At 44.5% G+C, this 13577-nt stretch overlaps 53 non-coding genes and 5 pseudogenes across 53 annotated transcripts; all 58 read right to left on the bottom strand.

Annotated features, from left to right (window-relative positions):
• Window positions 1–42: 42 nt before the first annotated feature.
• On the bottom strand, window positions 43–161 carry LOC144395544 (5S ribosomal RNA). The gene has a single exon (XR_013457678.1). It is a non-coding gene; the product is annotated as a 5S ribosomal RNA (ribosomal RNA).
• A 117-nt stretch (window positions 162–278) lies between these two features.
• On the bottom strand, window positions 279–397 carry LOC144398532 (5S ribosomal RNA). The gene has a single exon (XR_013460679.1). It is a non-coding gene; the product is annotated as a 5S ribosomal RNA (ribosomal RNA).
• A 116-nt stretch (window positions 398–513) lies between these two features.
• Window positions 514–632, bottom strand: LOC144395543 (5S ribosomal RNA). Its single transcript, XR_013457677.1, has one exon. It is a non-coding gene; the product is annotated as a 5S ribosomal RNA (ribosomal RNA).
• A 116-nt stretch (window positions 633–748) lies between these two features.
• On the bottom strand, window positions 749–867 carry LOC144395541 (5S ribosomal RNA). Its single transcript, XR_013457675.1, has one exon. It is a non-coding gene; the product is annotated as a 5S ribosomal RNA (ribosomal RNA).
• A 117-nt stretch (window positions 868–984) lies between these two features.
• On the bottom strand, window positions 985–1103 carry LOC144402364 (5S ribosomal RNA). The gene has a single exon (XR_013464300.1). It is a non-coding gene; the product is annotated as a 5S ribosomal RNA (ribosomal RNA).
• Window positions 1104–1219: 116 nt separating this feature from the next.
• On the bottom strand, window positions 1220–1338 carry LOC144391012 (5S ribosomal RNA). Its single transcript, XR_013454871.1, has one exon. It is a non-coding gene; the product is annotated as a 5S ribosomal RNA (ribosomal RNA).
• A 117-nt stretch (window positions 1339–1455) lies between these two features.
• Window positions 1456–1574, bottom strand: LOC144402352 (5S ribosomal RNA). Its single transcript, XR_013464288.1, has one exon. It is a non-coding gene; the product is annotated as a 5S ribosomal RNA (ribosomal RNA).
• A 116-nt stretch (window positions 1575–1690) lies between these two features.
• On the bottom strand, window positions 1691–1809 carry LOC144389580 (5S ribosomal RNA). The gene has a single exon (XR_013453711.1). It is a non-coding gene; the product is annotated as a 5S ribosomal RNA (ribosomal RNA).
• A 116-nt stretch (window positions 1810–1925) lies between these two features.
• Window positions 1926–2044, bottom strand: LOC144395540 (5S ribosomal RNA). Its single transcript, XR_013457674.1, has one exon. It is a non-coding gene; the product is annotated as a 5S ribosomal RNA (ribosomal RNA).
• Window positions 2045–2161: 117 nt separating this feature from the next.
• LOC144401340 (5S ribosomal RNA) lies at window positions 2162–2280 on the bottom strand. The gene has a single exon (XR_013463275.1). It is a non-coding gene; the product is annotated as a 5S ribosomal RNA (ribosomal RNA).
• A 116-nt stretch (window positions 2281–2396) lies between these two features.
• LOC144395539 (5S ribosomal RNA) lies at window positions 2397–2515 on the bottom strand. Its single transcript, XR_013457673.1, has one exon. It is a non-coding gene; the product is annotated as a 5S ribosomal RNA (ribosomal RNA).
• A 117-nt stretch (window positions 2516–2632) lies between these two features.
• LOC144398531 (5S ribosomal RNA) lies at window positions 2633–2751 on the bottom strand. Its single transcript, XR_013460678.1, has one exon. It is a non-coding gene; the product is annotated as a 5S ribosomal RNA (ribosomal RNA).
• Window positions 2752–2867: 116 nt separating this feature from the next.
• On the bottom strand, window positions 2868–2986 carry LOC144395538 (5S ribosomal RNA). Its single transcript, XR_013457672.1, has one exon. It is a non-coding gene; the product is annotated as a 5S ribosomal RNA (ribosomal RNA).
• A 117-nt stretch (window positions 2987–3103) lies between these two features.
• LOC144398293 (5S ribosomal RNA) lies at window positions 3104–3222 on the bottom strand. Its single transcript, XR_013460440.1, has one exon. It is a non-coding gene; the product is annotated as a 5S ribosomal RNA (ribosomal RNA).
• Window positions 3223–3338: 116 nt separating this feature from the next.
• Window positions 3339–3457, bottom strand: LOC144389579 (5S ribosomal RNA). The gene has a single exon (XR_013453710.1). It is a non-coding gene; the product is annotated as a 5S ribosomal RNA (ribosomal RNA).
• A 116-nt stretch (window positions 3458–3573) lies between these two features.
• On the bottom strand, window positions 3574–3692 carry LOC144395537 (5S ribosomal RNA). The gene has a single exon (XR_013457671.1). It is a non-coding gene; the product is annotated as a 5S ribosomal RNA (ribosomal RNA).
• A 116-nt stretch (window positions 3693–3808) lies between these two features.
• LOC144397923 (5S ribosomal RNA) lies at window positions 3809–3927 on the bottom strand. Its single transcript, XR_013460070.1, has one exon. It is a non-coding gene; the product is annotated as a 5S ribosomal RNA (ribosomal RNA).
• Window positions 3928–4044: 117 nt separating this feature from the next.
• Window positions 4045–4163, bottom strand: LOC144401339 (5S ribosomal RNA). The gene has a single exon (XR_013463274.1). It is a non-coding gene; the product is annotated as a 5S ribosomal RNA (ribosomal RNA).
• Window positions 4164–4279: 116 nt separating this feature from the next.
• LOC144399789 (5S ribosomal RNA) lies at window positions 4280–4398 on the bottom strand (annotated as a pseudogene).
• Window positions 4399–4515: 117 nt separating this feature from the next.
• LOC144401338 (5S ribosomal RNA) lies at window positions 4516–4634 on the bottom strand. The gene has a single exon (XR_013463273.1). It is a non-coding gene; the product is annotated as a 5S ribosomal RNA (ribosomal RNA).
• Window positions 4635–4750: 116 nt separating this feature from the next.
• Window positions 4751–4869, bottom strand: LOC144395536 (5S ribosomal RNA). Its single transcript, XR_013457670.1, has one exon. It is a non-coding gene; the product is annotated as a 5S ribosomal RNA (ribosomal RNA).
• A 116-nt stretch (window positions 4870–4985) lies between these two features.
• On the bottom strand, window positions 4986–5104 carry LOC144397921 (5S ribosomal RNA). The gene has a single exon (XR_013460068.1). It is a non-coding gene; the product is annotated as a 5S ribosomal RNA (ribosomal RNA).
• A 117-nt stretch (window positions 5105–5221) lies between these two features.
• Window positions 5222–5340, bottom strand: LOC144401337 (5S ribosomal RNA). Its single transcript, XR_013463272.1, has one exon. It is a non-coding gene; the product is annotated as a 5S ribosomal RNA (ribosomal RNA).
• Window positions 5341–5456: 116 nt separating this feature from the next.
• Window positions 5457–5575, bottom strand: LOC144399788 (5S ribosomal RNA; annotated as a pseudogene).
• A 117-nt stretch (window positions 5576–5692) lies between these two features.
• Window positions 5693–5811, bottom strand: LOC144401336 (5S ribosomal RNA). Its single transcript, XR_013463271.1, has one exon. It is a non-coding gene; the product is annotated as a 5S ribosomal RNA (ribosomal RNA).
• Window positions 5812–5927: 116 nt separating this feature from the next.
• Window positions 5928–6046, bottom strand: LOC144395535 (5S ribosomal RNA). Its single transcript, XR_013457669.1, has one exon. It is a non-coding gene; the product is annotated as a 5S ribosomal RNA (ribosomal RNA).
• A 117-nt stretch (window positions 6047–6163) lies between these two features.
• LOC144399312 (5S ribosomal RNA) lies at window positions 6164–6282 on the bottom strand. Its single transcript, XR_013461457.1, has one exon. It is a non-coding gene; the product is annotated as a 5S ribosomal RNA (ribosomal RNA).
• A 116-nt stretch (window positions 6283–6398) lies between these two features.
• On the bottom strand, window positions 6399–6517 carry LOC144397920 (5S ribosomal RNA). Its single transcript, XR_013460067.1, has one exon. It is a non-coding gene; the product is annotated as a 5S ribosomal RNA (ribosomal RNA).
• Window positions 6518–6634: 117 nt separating this feature from the next.
• LOC144401334 (5S ribosomal RNA) lies at window positions 6635–6753 on the bottom strand. The gene has a single exon (XR_013463269.1). It is a non-coding gene; the product is annotated as a 5S ribosomal RNA (ribosomal RNA).
• Window positions 6754–6869: 116 nt separating this feature from the next.
• Window positions 6870–6988, bottom strand: LOC144399787 (5S ribosomal RNA; annotated as a pseudogene).
• Window positions 6989–7105: 117 nt separating this feature from the next.
• LOC144401333 (5S ribosomal RNA) lies at window positions 7106–7224 on the bottom strand. The gene has a single exon (XR_013463268.1). It is a non-coding gene; the product is annotated as a 5S ribosomal RNA (ribosomal RNA).
• Window positions 7225–7340: 116 nt separating this feature from the next.
• On the bottom strand, window positions 7341–7459 carry LOC144395534 (5S ribosomal RNA). The gene has a single exon (XR_013457668.1). It is a non-coding gene; the product is annotated as a 5S ribosomal RNA (ribosomal RNA).
• A 116-nt stretch (window positions 7460–7575) lies between these two features.
• On the bottom strand, window positions 7576–7694 carry LOC144397919 (5S ribosomal RNA). Its single transcript, XR_013460066.1, has one exon. It is a non-coding gene; the product is annotated as a 5S ribosomal RNA (ribosomal RNA).
• Window positions 7695–7811: 117 nt separating this feature from the next.
• LOC144401332 (5S ribosomal RNA) lies at window positions 7812–7930 on the bottom strand. The gene has a single exon (XR_013463267.1). It is a non-coding gene; the product is annotated as a 5S ribosomal RNA (ribosomal RNA).
• Window positions 7931–8046: 116 nt separating this feature from the next.
• On the bottom strand, window positions 8047–8165 carry LOC144399786 (5S ribosomal RNA; annotated as a pseudogene).
• A 117-nt stretch (window positions 8166–8282) lies between these two features.
• LOC144401331 (5S ribosomal RNA) lies at window positions 8283–8401 on the bottom strand. The gene has a single exon (XR_013463266.1). It is a non-coding gene; the product is annotated as a 5S ribosomal RNA (ribosomal RNA).
• Window positions 8402–8517: 116 nt separating this feature from the next.
• LOC144395533 (5S ribosomal RNA) lies at window positions 8518–8636 on the bottom strand. The gene has a single exon (XR_013457667.1). It is a non-coding gene; the product is annotated as a 5S ribosomal RNA (ribosomal RNA).
• Window positions 8637–8753: 117 nt separating this feature from the next.
• Window positions 8754–8872, bottom strand: LOC144399311 (5S ribosomal RNA). Its single transcript, XR_013461456.1, has one exon. It is a non-coding gene; the product is annotated as a 5S ribosomal RNA (ribosomal RNA).
• Window positions 8873–8988: 116 nt separating this feature from the next.
• Window positions 8989–9097, bottom strand: LOC144399854 (5S ribosomal RNA; annotated as a pseudogene).
• A 117-nt stretch (window positions 9098–9214) lies between these two features.
• LOC144397325 (5S ribosomal RNA) lies at window positions 9215–9333 on the bottom strand. Its single transcript, XR_013459471.1, has one exon. It is a non-coding gene; the product is annotated as a 5S ribosomal RNA (ribosomal RNA).
• A 117-nt stretch (window positions 9334–9450) lies between these two features.
• On the bottom strand, window positions 9451–9569 carry LOC144402341 (5S ribosomal RNA). Its single transcript, XR_013464277.1, has one exon. It is a non-coding gene; the product is annotated as a 5S ribosomal RNA (ribosomal RNA).
• A 116-nt stretch (window positions 9570–9685) lies between these two features.
• LOC144395532 (5S ribosomal RNA) lies at window positions 9686–9804 on the bottom strand. Its single transcript, XR_013457666.1, has one exon. It is a non-coding gene; the product is annotated as a 5S ribosomal RNA (ribosomal RNA).
• A 116-nt stretch (window positions 9805–9920) lies between these two features.
• Window positions 9921–10039, bottom strand: LOC144395530 (5S ribosomal RNA). The gene has a single exon (XR_013457664.1). It is a non-coding gene; the product is annotated as a 5S ribosomal RNA (ribosomal RNA).
• Window positions 10040–10156: 117 nt separating this feature from the next.
• On the bottom strand, window positions 10157–10275 carry LOC144401330 (5S ribosomal RNA). Its single transcript, XR_013463265.1, has one exon. It is a non-coding gene; the product is annotated as a 5S ribosomal RNA (ribosomal RNA).
• A 116-nt stretch (window positions 10276–10391) lies between these two features.
• On the bottom strand, window positions 10392–10510 carry LOC144399591 (5S ribosomal RNA). The gene has a single exon (XR_013461737.1). It is a non-coding gene; the product is annotated as a 5S ribosomal RNA (ribosomal RNA).
• Window positions 10511–10626: 116 nt separating this feature from the next.
• On the bottom strand, window positions 10627–10745 carry LOC144389578 (5S ribosomal RNA). Its single transcript, XR_013453709.1, has one exon. It is a non-coding gene; the product is annotated as a 5S ribosomal RNA (ribosomal RNA).
• A 116-nt stretch (window positions 10746–10861) lies between these two features.
• Window positions 10862–10980, bottom strand: LOC144395529 (5S ribosomal RNA). Its single transcript, XR_013457663.1, has one exon. It is a non-coding gene; the product is annotated as a 5S ribosomal RNA (ribosomal RNA).
• A 116-nt stretch (window positions 10981–11096) lies between these two features.
• LOC144397918 (5S ribosomal RNA) lies at window positions 11097–11215 on the bottom strand. The gene has a single exon (XR_013460065.1). It is a non-coding gene; the product is annotated as a 5S ribosomal RNA (ribosomal RNA).
• Window positions 11216–11332: 117 nt separating this feature from the next.
• Window positions 11333–11451, bottom strand: LOC144395528 (5S ribosomal RNA). The gene has a single exon (XR_013457662.1). It is a non-coding gene; the product is annotated as a 5S ribosomal RNA (ribosomal RNA).
• Window positions 11452–11567: 116 nt separating this feature from the next.
• On the bottom strand, window positions 11568–11686 carry LOC144395527 (5S ribosomal RNA). The gene has a single exon (XR_013457661.1). It is a non-coding gene; the product is annotated as a 5S ribosomal RNA (ribosomal RNA).
• Window positions 11687–11802: 116 nt separating this feature from the next.
• On the bottom strand, window positions 11803–11921 carry LOC144395526 (5S ribosomal RNA). The gene has a single exon (XR_013457660.1). It is a non-coding gene; the product is annotated as a 5S ribosomal RNA (ribosomal RNA).
• A 117-nt stretch (window positions 11922–12038) lies between these two features.
• Window positions 12039–12157, bottom strand: LOC144398095 (5S ribosomal RNA). Its single transcript, XR_013460242.1, has one exon. It is a non-coding gene; the product is annotated as a 5S ribosomal RNA (ribosomal RNA).
• A 116-nt stretch (window positions 12158–12273) lies between these two features.
• On the bottom strand, window positions 12274–12392 carry LOC144398582 (5S ribosomal RNA). The gene has a single exon (XR_013460729.1). It is a non-coding gene; the product is annotated as a 5S ribosomal RNA (ribosomal RNA).
• Window positions 12393–12509: 117 nt separating this feature from the next.
• Window positions 12510–12628, bottom strand: LOC144398908 (5S ribosomal RNA). The gene has a single exon (XR_013461055.1). It is a non-coding gene; the product is annotated as a 5S ribosomal RNA (ribosomal RNA).
• A 116-nt stretch (window positions 12629–12744) lies between these two features.
• LOC144401329 (5S ribosomal RNA) lies at window positions 12745–12863 on the bottom strand. The gene has a single exon (XR_013463264.1). It is a non-coding gene; the product is annotated as a 5S ribosomal RNA (ribosomal RNA).
• A 117-nt stretch (window positions 12864–12980) lies between these two features.
• Window positions 12981–13099, bottom strand: LOC144398907 (5S ribosomal RNA). The gene has a single exon (XR_013461054.1). It is a non-coding gene; the product is annotated as a 5S ribosomal RNA (ribosomal RNA).
• A 117-nt stretch (window positions 13100–13216) lies between these two features.
• LOC144402330 (5S ribosomal RNA) lies at window positions 13217–13335 on the bottom strand. The gene has a single exon (XR_013464266.1). It is a non-coding gene; the product is annotated as a 5S ribosomal RNA (ribosomal RNA).
• Window positions 13336–13451: 116 nt separating this feature from the next.
• LOC144391011 (5S ribosomal RNA) lies at window positions 13452–13570 on the bottom strand. Its single transcript, XR_013454870.1, has one exon. It is a non-coding gene; the product is annotated as a 5S ribosomal RNA (ribosomal RNA).
• Between the last annotated feature and the right edge of the window lie 7 nt (window positions 13571–13577).

Genomic DNA, 13577 nt, shown 5'->3' with positions numbered 1-13577 from the left:
TTCTAAGGCCTTCTCTGTGTCTTTTACAGATTGAAATGAAAAAGCTTACAGCACCTGGGATTCCCAGGCGGTCTTCCATCCAAGTACTAACCAGGCCCTACTCTGCTTAGCTTCTGAGATCAGACGAGATCAGGCGGAGCCAGAGAGGTATGGCCGTAAGCAACTGTATGTCCTCTTCCTAATCTTTTAAAATGTGTCAAAGGTTTTGGAGTTTTGATAATGAAAAAGGAGTCACTTTCTAATGCCTTCTCGATTTCTTCCAGAGAGAGAAATGAAAAAGCTTACGGCACCTGGGATTCCCAGGCGGTCTTCCATCCAAGTACTAACCAGGCCCTACTCTGCTTAGCTTCTGAGATCAGACGAGATCAGGCTGAGCCAGAGAGGTATGGCCGTAAGCAACTGTATGTCCTCTTCCTAATCTTTTAAAATGTGTCAAAGGTTTTGTAGTTTTGACAATTAAATGGAGTCACTTTCTAAGGCCTTCTCTGTGTCTTTTACAGATCGAAATGAAAAAGCTTACAGCACCTGGGATTCCCAGGCGGTCTTCCATCCAAGTACTAACCAGGCCCTACTCTGCTTAGCTTCTGAGATCAGACGAGATCAGGCGGAGCCAGAGAGGTATGGCCGTAAGCAACTGTATGTCCTCTTCCTAATCTTTTAAAATGTGTCAAAGGTTTTGTAGTTTTGACAAAGAAATGGAGTCACTTTCTAAGTTCTTCTCTGTGTCTTTTACAGATCGAAATAAAAAAGCTTACAGCACCTGGGATTCCCAGGCGGTCTTCCATCCAAGTACTAACCAGGCCCTACTCTGCTTAGCTTCTGAGATCAGACGAGATCAGGCGGAGCCAGAGAGGTATGGCCGTAAGCAACTGTATGTCCTCTTCCTAATCTTTTAAAATGTGTCAAAGGTTTTGGAGTTTTGATAATGAAAAAGGAGTCACTTTCTAATGCCTTCTCGATTTCTTCCAGAGAGAGAAATGAAAAAGCTTACGGCACCTGGGATTCCCAGGCGGTCTTCCATCCAAGTACTAACCAGGCCCTACTCTGCTTAGCTTCTGAGATCTGACGAGATCAGGCGGAGCCAGAGAGGTATGGCCGTAAGCAACTGTATGTCCTCTACCTAATCTTTTAAAATGTGTCAAAGGTTTTGTAGTTTTGACAATTAAATGGAGTCACTTTCTAAGGCCTTCTCTGTGTCTTTTACAGATCGAAATGAAAAAGCTTACAGCACCTGGGATTCCCAGGCGGTCTTCCATCCAAGTACTAACCAGGCCCTACTCTGCTTAGCTTCTGAGATCAGACGAGATCAGGCGAAGCCAGAGAGGTATGGCCGTAAGCAACTGTATGTCCTCTTCCTAATATTTTAAAATGTGTCAAAGGTTTTGGAGTTTAGATAATGAAAAAGGAGTCACTTTCTAATGCCTTCTCGATTTCTTCCAGAGAGAGAAATGAAAAAGCTTACGGCACCTGGGATTCCCAGGCGGTCTTCCATCCAAGTACTAACCAGGCCCTACTCTGCTTAGCTTCTGAGATCTGACGAGATCAGGCGGAGCCAGAGAGGTATGGCCGTAAGCAACTGCATGTCCTCTTCCTAATCTTTTAAAATGTGTCAAAGGTTTTGTAGTTTTGACAATGAAATGGAGTCACTTTCTAAGGCCTTCTCTGTGTCTTTTACAGATCGAAATGAAAAAGCTTACAGCACCTGGGATTCCCAGGCGGTCTTCCATCCAAGTACTAACCAGGCCCTACTCTGCTTAGCTTCTGAGATCTGACGAGATCAGGCGGAGCCAGAGAGGTATGGCCGTAAGCAACTGTATGTCCTCTTCCTAATCTTTTAAAATGTGTCAAAGGTTTTGTAGTTTTGACAATGAAATGGAGTCACTTTCTAAGGCCTTCTCTGTGTCTTTTACAGATCGAAATGAAAAAGCTTACAGCACCTGGGATTCCCAGGCGGTCTTCCATCCAAGTACTAACCAGGCCCTACTCTGCTTAGCTTCTGAGATCAGACGAGATCAGGCGGAGCCAGAGAGGTATGGCCGTAAGCAACTGTATGTCCTCTTCCTAATCTTTTAAAATGTGTCAAAGGTTTTGGAGTTTTGATAATGAAAAAGGAGTCACTTTCTAATGCCTTCTCGATTTCTTCCAGAGAGAGAAATGAAAAAGCTTACGGCACCTGGGATTCCCAGGCGGTCTTCCATCCAAGTACTAACCAGGCCCTACTCTGCTTAGCTTCTGAGATCAGACGAGATCAGGCGGAGCCAGAGAGGTATGGCCGTAAGCAACTGTATGTCCTCTTCCTAATCTTTTAAAATGTGTCAAAGGTTTTGTAGTTTTGACAATGAAATGGAGTCACTTTCTAAGGCCTTCTCTGTGTCTTTTACAGATTGAAATGAAAAAGCTTACAGCACCTGGGATTCCCAGGCGGTCTTCCATCCAAGTACTAACCAGGCCCTACTCTGCTTAGCTTCTGAGATCAGACGAGATCAGGCGGAGCCAGAGAGGTATGGCCGTAAGCAACTGTATGTCCTCTTCCTAATCTTTTAAAATGTGTCAAAGTTTTTGGAGTTTTGATAATGAAAAAGGAGTCACTTTCTAATGCCTTCTCGATTTCTTCCAGAGAGAGAAATGAAAAAGCTTACGGCACCTGGGATTCCCAGGCGGTCTTCCATCCAAGTACTAACCAGGCCCTACTCTGCTTAGCTTCTGAGATCAGACGAGATCAGGCTGAGCCAGAGAGGTATGGCCGTAAGCAACTGTATGTCCTCTTCCTAATCTTTTAAAATGTGTCAAAGGTTTTGTAGTTTTGACAATTAAATGGAGTCACTTTCTAAGGCCTTCTCTGTGTCTTTTACAGATCGAAATGAAAAAGCTTACAGCACCTGGGATTCCCAGGCGGTCTTCCATCCAAGTACTAACCAGGCCCTACTCTGCTTAGCTTCTGAGATCAGACGAGATCAGGCGGAGCCAGAGAGGTATGGCCGTAAGCAACTGTATGTCCTCTTCCTAATCTTTTAAAGTGTGTCAAAGGTTTTGGAGTTTTGATAATGAAAAAGGAGTCACTTTCTAATGCCTTCTCGATTTCTTCCAGAGAGAGAAATGAAAAATCTTACGGCACCTGGGATTCCCAGGCGGTCTTCCATCCAAGTACTAACCAGGCCCTACTCTGCTTAGCTTCTGAGATCTGACGAGATCAGGCGGAGCCAGAGAGGTATGGCCGTAAGCAACTGTATGTCCTCTACCTAATCTTTTAAAATGTGTCAAAGGTTTTGTAGTTTTGACAATTAAATGGAGTCACTTTCTAAGGCCTTCTCTGTGTCTTTTACAGATCGAAATGAAAAAGCTTACAGCACCTGGGATTCCCAGGCGGTCTTCCATCCAAGTACTAACCAGGCCCTACTCTGCTTAGCTTCTGAGATCTGACGAGATCAGGCGGAGCCAGAGAGGTATGGCCGTAAGCAACTGTATGTCCTCTTCCTAATCTTTTAAAATGTGTCAAAGGTTTTGTAGTTTTGACAATGAAATGGAGTCACTTTCTAAGGCCTTCTCTGTGTCTTTTACAGATCGAAATGAAAAAGCTTACAGCACCTGGGATTCCCAGGCGGTCTTCCATCCAAGTACTAACCAGGCCCTACTCTGCTTAGCTTCTGAGATCAGACGAGATCAGGCGGAGCCAGAGAGGTATGGCCGTAAGCAACTGTATGTCCTCTTCCTAATCTTTTAAAATGTGTCAAAGGTTTTGTAGTTTTGACAATGAAATGGAGTCACTTTCTAAGGCCTTCTCTGTGTCTTTTACAGATCGAAATGAAAAAGCTTACAGCACCTGGGATTCCCAGGCGGTCTTCCATCCAAGTACTAACCAGGCCCTACTCTGCTTAGCTTCTGAGATCAGACGAGATCAGGCAGAGCCAGAGAGGTATGGCCGTAAGCAACTGTATGTCCTCTTCCTAATCTTTTAAAATGTGTCAAAGGTTTTGGAGTTTTGATAATGAAAAAGGATTCACTTTCTAATGCCTTCTCAATTTCTTCCAGAGAGAGAAATGAAGAAGCTTACGGCACCTGGGATTCCCAGGCGGTCTTCCATCCAAGTACTAACCAGGCCCTACTCTGCTTAGCTTCTGAGATCAGACGAGATCAGGCGGAGCCAGAGAGGTATGGCCGTAAGCAACTGTATGTCCTCTTCCTAATCTTTTAAAATGTGTCAAAGGTTTTGCAGTTTTGACAATGAAATGGAGTCACTTTCTAAGGCCTTCTCTGTGTCTTTTACAGATCGAAATGAAAAAGCTTACAGCACCTGGGAATCCCAGGCGGTCTTCCATCCAAGTACTAACCAGGCCATACTCTGCTTAGCTTCTGAGATCAGACGAGATCAGGCGGAGCCAGAGAGGTATGGCCGTAAGCAACTGTATGTCCTCTACCTAATCTTTTAAAATGTGTCAAAGGTTTTGGAGTTTTGATAATGAAAAAGGAGTCACTTTCTAATGCCTTCTCGATTTCTTCCAGAGAGAGAAATGAAAAAGCTTACGGCACCTGGGATTCCCAGGCGGTCTTCCATCCAAGTACTAACCAGGCCCTACTCTGCTTAGCTTCTGAGATCAGACGAGATCAGGCGGAGCCAGAGAGGTATGGCCGTAAGCAACTGTATGTCCTCTACCTAATCTTTTAAAATGTGTCAAAGGTTTTGGAGTTTTGACAATGAAATGGAGTCACTTTCTAAGTTCTTCTCTGTGTCTTTTACAGATCGAAATAAAAAAGCTTACAGCACCTGGGATTCCCAGGCGGTCTTCCATCCAAGTACTAACCAGGCCCTACTCTGCTTAGCTTCTGAGATCAGACGAGATCAGGCGGAGCCAGAGAGGTATGGCCGTAAGCAACTGTATGTCCTCTTCCTAATCTTTTAAAATGTGTCAAAGGTTTTGTAGTTTTGACAATGAAATGGAGTCACTTTCTAAGGCCTTCTCTGTGTCTTTTACAGATCGAAATGAAAAAGCTTACAGCACCTGGGATTCCCAGGCGGTCTTCCATCCAAGTACTAACCAGGCCCTACTCTGCTTAGCTTCTGAGATCAGACGAGATCAGGCAGAGCCAGAGAGGTATGGCCGTAAGCAACTGTATGTCCTCTTCCTAATCTTTTAAAATGTGTCAAAGGTTTTGGAGTTTTGATAATGAAAAAGGATTCACTTTCTAATGCCTTCTCAATTTCTTCCAGAGAGAGAAATGAAGAAGCTTACGGCACCTGGGATTCCCAGGCGGTCTTCCATCCAAGTACTAACCAGGCCCTACTCTGCTTAGCTTCTGAGATCAGACGAGATCAGGCGGAGCCAGAGAGGTATGGCCGTAAGCAACTGTATGTCCTCTTCCTAATCTTTTAAAATGTGTCAAAGGTTTTGCAGTTTTGAAAATGAAATGGAGTCACTTTCTAAGGCCTTCTCTGTGTCTTTTACAGATCGAAATGAAAAAGCTTACAGCACCTGGGAATCCCAGGCGGTCTTCCATCCAAGTACTAACCAGGCCATACTCTGCTTAGCTTCTGAGATCAGACGAGATCAGGCGGAGCCAGAGAGGTATGGCCGTAAGCAACTGTATGTCCTCTACCTAATCTTTTAAAATGTGTCAAAGGTTTTGGAGTTTTGATAATGAAAAAGGAGTCACTTTCTAATGCCTTCTCGATTTCTTCCAGAGAGAGAAATGAAAAAGCTTACGGCACCTGGGATTCCCAGGCGGTCTTCCATCCAAGTACTAACCAGGCCCTACTCTGCTTAGCTTCTGAGATCAGACGAGATCAGGCGGAGCCAGAGAGGTATGGCCGTAAGCAACTGTATGTCCTCTACCTAATCTTTTAAAATGTGTCAAAGGTTTTGGAGTTTTGACAATGAAATGGAGTCACTTTCTAAGTTCTTCTCTGTGTCTTTTACAGATCGAAATAAAAAAGCTTACAGCACCTGGGATTCCCAGGCGGTCTTCCATCCAAGTACTAACCAGGCCCTACTCTGCTTAGCTTCTGAGATCAGACGAGATCAGGCGGAGCCAGAGAGGTATGGCCGTAAGCAACTGTATGTCCTCTTCCTAATCTTTTAAAATGTGTCAAAGGTTTTGGAGTTTTGATAATGAAAAAGGAGTCACTTTCTAATGCCTTCTCGATTTCTTCCAGAGAGAGAAATGAAAAAGCTTACGGCACCTGGGATTCCCAGGCTGTCTTCCATCCAAGTACTAACCAGGCCCTACTCTGCTTAGCTTCTGAGATCTGACGAGATCAGGCGGAGCCAGAGAGGTATGGCCGTAAGCAACTGTATGTCCTCTTCCTAATCTTTTAAAATGTGTCAAAGGTTTTGTAGTTTTGACAATGAAATGGAGTCACTTTCTAAGGCCTTCTCTGTGTCTTTTACAGATCGAAATGAAAAAGCTTACAGCACCTGGGATTCCCAGGCGGTCTTCCATCCAAGTACTAACCAGGCCCTACTCTGCTTAGCTTCTGAGATCAGACGAGATCAGGCAGAGCCAGAGAGGTATGGCCGTAAGCAACTGTATGTCCTCTTCCTAATCTTTTAAAATGTGTCAAAGGTTTTGGAGTTTTGATAATGAAAAAGGATTCACTTTCTAATGCCTTCTCAATTTCTTCCAGAGAGAGAAATGAAGAAGCTTACGGCACCTGGGATTCCCAGGCGGTCTTCCATCCAAGTACTAACCAGGCCCTACTCTGCTTAGCTTCTGAGATCAGACGAGATCAGGCGGAGCCAGAGAGGTATGGCCGTAAGCAACTGTATGTCCTCTTCCTAATCTTTTAAAATGTGTCAAAGGTTTTGCAGTTTTGACAATGAAATGGAGTCACTTTCTAAGGCCTTCTCTGTGTCTTTTACAGATCGAAATGAAAAAGCTTACAGCACCTGGGAATCCCAGGCGGTCTTCCATCCAAGTACTAACCAGGCCATACTCTGCTTAGCTTCTGAGATCAGACGAGATCAGGCGGAGCCAGAGAGGTATGGCCGTAAGCAACTGTATGTCCTCTACCTAATCTTTTAAAATGTGTCAAAGGTTTTGGAGTTTTGATAATGAAAAAGGAGTCACTTTCTAATGCCTTCTCGATTTCTTCCAGAGAGAGAAATGAAAAAGCTTACGGCACCTGGGATTCCCAGGCGGTCTTCCATCCAAGTACTAACCAGGCCCTACTCTGCTTAGCTTCTGAGATCAGACGAGATCAGGCGGAGCCAGAGAGGTATGGCCGTAAGCAACTGTATGTCCTCTACCTAATCTTTTAAAATGTGTCAAAGGTTTTGGAGTTTTGACAATGAAATGGAGTCACTTTCTAAGTTCTTCTCTGTGTCTTTTACAGATCGAAATAAAAAAGCTTACAGCACCTGGGATTCCCAGGCGGTCTTCCATCCAAGTACTAACCAGGCCCTACTCTGCTTAGCTTCTGAGATCAGACGAGATCAGGCGGAGCCAGAGAGGTATGGCCGTAAGCAACTGTATGTCCTCTTCCTAATCTTTTAAAATGTGTCAAAGGTTTTGTAGTTTTGACAATGAAATGGAGTCACTTTCTAAGGCCTTCTCTGTGTCTTTTACAGATCGAAATGAAAAAGCTTACAGCACCTGGGATTCCCAGGCGGTCTTCCATCCAAGTACTAACCAGGCCCTACTCTGCTTAGCTTCTGAGATCAGACGAGATCAGGCAGAGCCAGAGAGGTATGGCCGTAAGCAACTGTATGTCCTCTTCCTAATCTTTTAAAATGTGTCAAAGGTTTTGGAGTTTTGATAATGAAAAAGGATTCACTTTCTAATGCCTTCTCAATTTCTTCCAGAGAGAGAAATGAAGAAGCTTACGGCACCTGGGATTCCCAGGCGGTCTTCCATCCAAGTACTAACCAGGCCCTACTCTGCTTAGCTTCTGAGATCAGACGAGATCAGGCGGAGCCAGAGAGGTATGGCCGTAAGCAACTGTATGTCCTCTTCCTAATCTTTTAAAATGTGTCAAAGGTTTTGCAGTTTTGAAAATGAAATGGAGTCACTTTCTAAGGCCTTCTCTGTGTCTTTTACAGATCGAAATGAAAAAGCTTACAGCACCTGGGAATCCCAGGCGGTCTTCCATCCAAGTACTAACCAGGCCATACTCTGCTTAGCTTCTGAGATCAGACGAGATCAGGCGGAGCCAGAGAGGTATGGCCGTAAGCAACTGTATGTCCTCTACCTAATCTTTTAAAATGTGTCAAAGGTTTTGGAGTTTTGATAATGAAAAAGGAGTCACTTTCTAATGCCTTCTCGATTTCTTCCAGAGAGAGAAATGAAAAAGCTTACGGCACCTGGGATTCCCAGGCGGTCTTCCATCCAAGTACTAACCAGGCCCTACTCTGCTTAGCTTCTGAGATCAGACGAGATCAGGCGGAGCCAGAGAGGTATGGCCGTAAGCAACTGTATGTCCTCTACCTAATCTTTTAAAATGTGTCAAAGGTTTTGGAGTTTTGACAATGAAATGGAGTCACTTTCTAAGTTCTTCTCTGTGTCTTTTACAGATCGAAATAAAAAAGCTTACAGCACCTGGGATTCCCAGGCGGTCTTCCATCCAAGTACTAACCAGGCCCTACTCTGCTTAGCTTCTGAGATCAGACGAGATCAGGCGGAGCCAGAGAGGTATGGCCGTAAGCAACTGTATGTCCTCTTCCTAATCTTTTAAAATGTGTCAAAGGTTTTGGAGTTTTGATAATGAAAAAGGAGTCACTTTCTAATGCCTTCTCGATTTCTTCCAGAGAGAGAAATGAAAAAGCTTACGGCACCTGGGATTCCCAGGCTGTCTTCCATCCAAGTACTAACCAGGCCCTACTCTGCTTAGCTTCTGAGATCTGACGAGATCAGGCGGAGCCAGAGAGGTATGGCCGTAAGCAACTGTATGTCCTCTACCTAATCTTTTAAAATGTGTCAAAGGTTTTGTAGTTTTGACAATTAAATGGAGTCACTTTCTAAGGCCTTCTCTGTGTCTTTTACAGATCGAAATGAAAAAGCTTACAGCACCTGGGATTCCCAGGCGGTCTTCCATCCAAGTACTAACCAGGCCCTACTCTGCTTAGCTTCTGAGATCAGGCGAAGCCAGAGAGGTATGGCCGTAAGCAACTGTATGTCCTCTTCCTAATATTTTAAAATGTGTCAAAGGTTTTGGAGTTTAGATAATGAAAAAGGAGTCACTTTCTAATGCCTTCTCGATTTCTTCCAGAGAGAGAAATGAAAAAGCTTACGGCACCTGGGATTCCCAGGCGGTCTTCCATCCAAGTACTAACCAGGCCCTACTCTGCTTAGCTTCTGAGATCAGACGAGATCAGGCAGAGCCAGAGAGGTATGGCCGTAAGCAACTGTATGTCCTCTTCCTAATCTTTTAAAATGTGTCTAAGGTTTTGGAGTTTTGATAATGAAAAAGGAGTCACTTTCTAAGGCCTTCTCGATTTCTTCCAGAGAGAGAAATGAAAAAGCTTACGGCACCTGGGATTCCCAGGCGGTCTTCCATCCAAGTACTAACCAGGCCCTACTCTGCTTAGCTTCTGAGATCTGACGAGATCAGGCGGAGCCAGAGAGGTATGGCCGTAAGCAACTGTATGTCCTCTTCCTAATCTTTTAAAATGTGTCAAAGGTTTTGTAGTTTTGACAATGAAATGGAGTCACTTTCTAAGGCCTTCTCTGTGTCTTTTACAGATCGAAATGAAAAAGCTTACAGCACCTGGGATTCCCAGGCGGTCTTCCATCCAAGTACTAACCAGGCCCTACTCTGCTTAGCTTCTGAGATCAGACGAGATCAGGCGGAGCCAGAGAGGTATGGCCGTAAGCAACTGTATGTCCTCTTCCTAATCTTTTAAAATGTGTCGAAGGTTTTGTAGTTTTGACAATGAAATGGAGTCACTTTCTAAGGCCTTCTCTGTGTCTTTTACAGATCGAAATGAAAAAGCTTACAGCACCTGGGATTCCCAGGCGGTCTTCCATCCAAGTACTAACCAGGCCCTACTCTGCTTAGCTTCTGAGATCAGACGAGATCAGGCGGAGCCAGAGAGGTATGGCCGTAAGCAACTGTATGTCCTCTTCCTAATCTTTTAAAATGTGTCAAAGGTTTTGGAGTTTTGATAATGAAAAAGGAGTCACTTTCTAATGCCTTCTCGATTTCTTCCAGAGAGAGAAATGAAAAAGCTTACGGCACCTGGGATTCCCAGGCGGTCTTCCATCCAAGTACTAACCAGGCCCTACTCTGCTTAGCTTCTGAGATCAGACGAGATCAGGCGGAGCCAGAGAGGTATGGCCGTAAGCAACTGTATGTCCTCTACCTAATCTTTTAAAATGTGTCAAAGGTTTTGTAGTTTTGACAATGAAATGGAGTCACTTTCTAAGGCCTTCTCTGTGTCTTTTACAGATCGAAATGAAAAAGCGTACAGCACCTGGGATTCCCAGGCGGTCTTCCATCCATGTACTAACCAGGCCCTACTCTGCTTAGCTTCTGAGATCAGACGAGATCAGGCGGAGCCAGAGAGGTATGGCCGTAAGCAACTGTATGTCCTCTACCTAATCTTTTAAAATGTGTCAAAGGTTTTGTAGTTTTGACAATTAAATGGAGTCACTTTCTAAGGCCTTCTCTGTGTCTTTTACAGATCGAAATGAAAAAGCTTACAGCACCTGGGATTCCCAGGCGGTCTTCCATCCAAGTACTAACCAGGCCCTACTCTGCTTAGCTTCTGAGATCTGACGAGATCAGGCGGAGCCAGAGAGGTATGGCCGTAAGCAACTGTATGTCCTCTACCTAATCTTTTAAAATGTGTCAAAGGTTTTGGAGTTTTGACAATGAAATGGAGTCACTTTCTAAGTTCTTCTCTGTGTCTTTTACAGATCGAAATAAAAAAGCTTACAGCACCTGGGATTCCCAGGCGGTCTTCCATCCAAGTACTAACCAGGCCCTACTCTGCTTAGCTTCTGAGATCAGACGAGATCAGGCGGAGCCAGAGAGGTATGGCCGTAAGCAACTGTATGTCCTCTTCCTAATCTTTTAAAATGTGTCAAAGGTTTTGTAGTTTTGACAAAGAAATGGAGTCACTTTCTAAGGCCTTCTCTGTGTCTTTTACAGATCGAAATGAAAAAGCTTACAGCACCTGGGATTCCCAGGCGGTCTTCCATCCAAGTACTAACCAGGCCCTACTCTGCTTAGCTTCTGAGATCAGACGAGATCAGGCAGAGCCAGAGAGGTATGGCCGTAAGCAACTGTATGTCCTCTACCTAATCTTTTAAAATGTGTCAAAGGTTTTGGAGTTTTGATAATGAAAAAGGAGTCACTTTCTAAGGCCTTCTCTGTGTCTTTTACAGATCGAAATGAAAAAGCTTACAGCACCTGGGATTCCCAGGCGGTCTTCCATCCAAGTACTAACCAGGCCCTACTCTGCTTAGCTTCTGAGATCAGACGAGATCAGGCGGAGCCAGAGAGGTATGGCCGTAAGCAACTGTATGTCCTCTTCCTAATCTTTTAAAATGTGTCAAAGGTTTTGTAGTTTTGACAATGAAATGGAGTCACTTTCTAAGGCCTTCTCTGTGTCTTTTACAGATCGAAATGAAAAAGCTTACAGCACCTGGGATTCCCAGGCGGTCTTCCATCCAAGTACTAACCAGGCCCTACTCTGCTTAGCTTCTGAGATCAGACGAGATCAGGCGGAGCCAGAGAGGTATGGCCGTAAGCAACTGTATGTCCTCTTCCTAATCTTTTAAAATGTGTCAAAGGTTTTGTAGTTTTGACAATGAAATGGAGTCACTTTCTAAGGCCTTCTCTGTGTCTTTTACAGATCGAAATGAAAAAGCTTACAGCACCTGGGATTCCCAGGCGGTCTTCCATCCAAGTACTAACCAGGCCCTACTCTGCTTAGCTTCTGAGATCAGACGAGATCAGGCGGAGCCAGAGAGGTATGGCCGTAAGCAACTGTATGTCCTCTTCCTAATCTTTTAAAATGTGTCAAAGGTTTTGGAGTTTTGATAATGAAAAAGGAGTCACTTTCTAATGCCTTCTCGATTTCTTCCAGAGAGAGAAATGAAAAAGCTTACGGCACCTGGGATTCCCAGGCGGTCTTCCATCCAAGTACTAACCAGGCCCTACTCTGCTTAGCTTCTGAGATCAGACGAGATCAGGCGGAGCCAGAGAGATATGGCCGTAAGCAACTGTATGTCCTCTACCTAATCTTTTAAAATGTGTCAAAGGTTTTGTAGTTTTGACAATGAAATGGAGTCACTTTCTAAGGCCTTCTCTGTGTCTTTTACAGATCGAAATGAAAAAGCGTACAGCACCTGGGATTCCCAGGCGGTCTTCCATCCAAGTACTAACCAGGCCCTACTCTGCTTAGCTTCTGAGATCAGACGAGATCAGGCGGAGCCAGAGAGGTATGGCCGTAAGCAACTGTATGTCCTCTTCCTAATCTTTTAAAATGTGTCAAAGGTTTTGGAGTTTTGATAATGAAAAAGGATTCACTTTCTAATGCCTTCTCGATTTCTTCCAGAGAGAGAAATGAAAAAGCTTACGGCACATGGGATTCCCAGGCGGTCTTCCATCCAAGTACTAACCAGGCCCTACTCTGCTTAGCTTCTGAGATCAGACGAGATCAGGCGGAGCCAGAGAGGTATGGCCGTAAGCAACTGTATGTCCTCTTCCTAATCTTTTAAAATGTGTCAAAGGTTTTGTAGTTTTGACAATGAAATGGAGTCACTTTCTAAGGCCTTCTCTGTGTCTTTTACAGATAGAAATGAAAAAGCTTACGGCACCTGGGATTCCCAGGCGGTCTTCCATCCAAGTACTAACCAGGCCCTACTCTGCTTAGCTTCTGAGATCAGACGAGATCAGGCGGAGCCAGAGAGGTATGGCCGTAAGCAACTGTATGTCCTCTTCCTAATCTTTTAAAATGTGTCAAAGGTTTTGGAGTTTTGATAATTAAAAAGGAGTCACTTTCTAATGCCTTCTCGATTTCTTCCAGAGAGAGAAATGAAAAAGCTTACGGCACATGGGATTCCCAGGCGGTCTTCCATCCAAGTACTAACCAGGCCCTACTCTGCTTAGCTTCTGAGATCAGACGAGATCAGGCGGAGCCAGAGAGGTATGGCCGTAAGCAACTGTATGTCCTCTTCCTAATCTTTTAAAATGTGTCAAAGGTTTTGGAGTTTTGATAATGAAAAAGGAGTCACTTTCTAATGCCTTCTCGATTTCTTCCAGAGAGAGAAATGAAAAAGCTTACGGCACCTGGGATTCCCAGGCGGTCTTCCATCCAAGTACTAACCAGGCCCTACTCTGCTTAGCTTCTGAGATCTGACGAGATCAGGCGGAGCCAGAGAGGTATGGCCGTAAGCAACTGTATGTCCTCTACCTAATCTTTTAAAATGTGTCAAAGGTTTTGTAGTTTTGACAATTAAATGGAGTCACTTTCTAAGGCCTTCTCTGTGTCTTTTACAGATCGAAATGAAAAAGCTTACAGCACCTGGGATTCCCAGGCGGTCTTCCATCCAAGTACTAACCAGGCCCTACTCTGCTTAGCTTCTGAGATCAGACGAGATCAGGCGAAGCCAGAGAGGTATGGCCGTAAGCAACTGTA

The sequence above is a fragment of the Gasterosteus aculeatus genome, chromosome 2, assembly GCF_964276395.1.
Source record: "Gasterosteus aculeatus chromosome 2, fGasAcu3.hap1.1, whole genome shotgun sequence".
Classification (NCBI taxonomy): Eukaryota; Metazoa; Chordata; class Actinopteri; order Perciformes; family Gasterosteidae; genus Gasterosteus; species Gasterosteus aculeatus.
The sequence above is the reverse complement of the archived record's forward strand: the minus strand, read 5'-3'. Positions and strand labels throughout refer to the sequence as shown.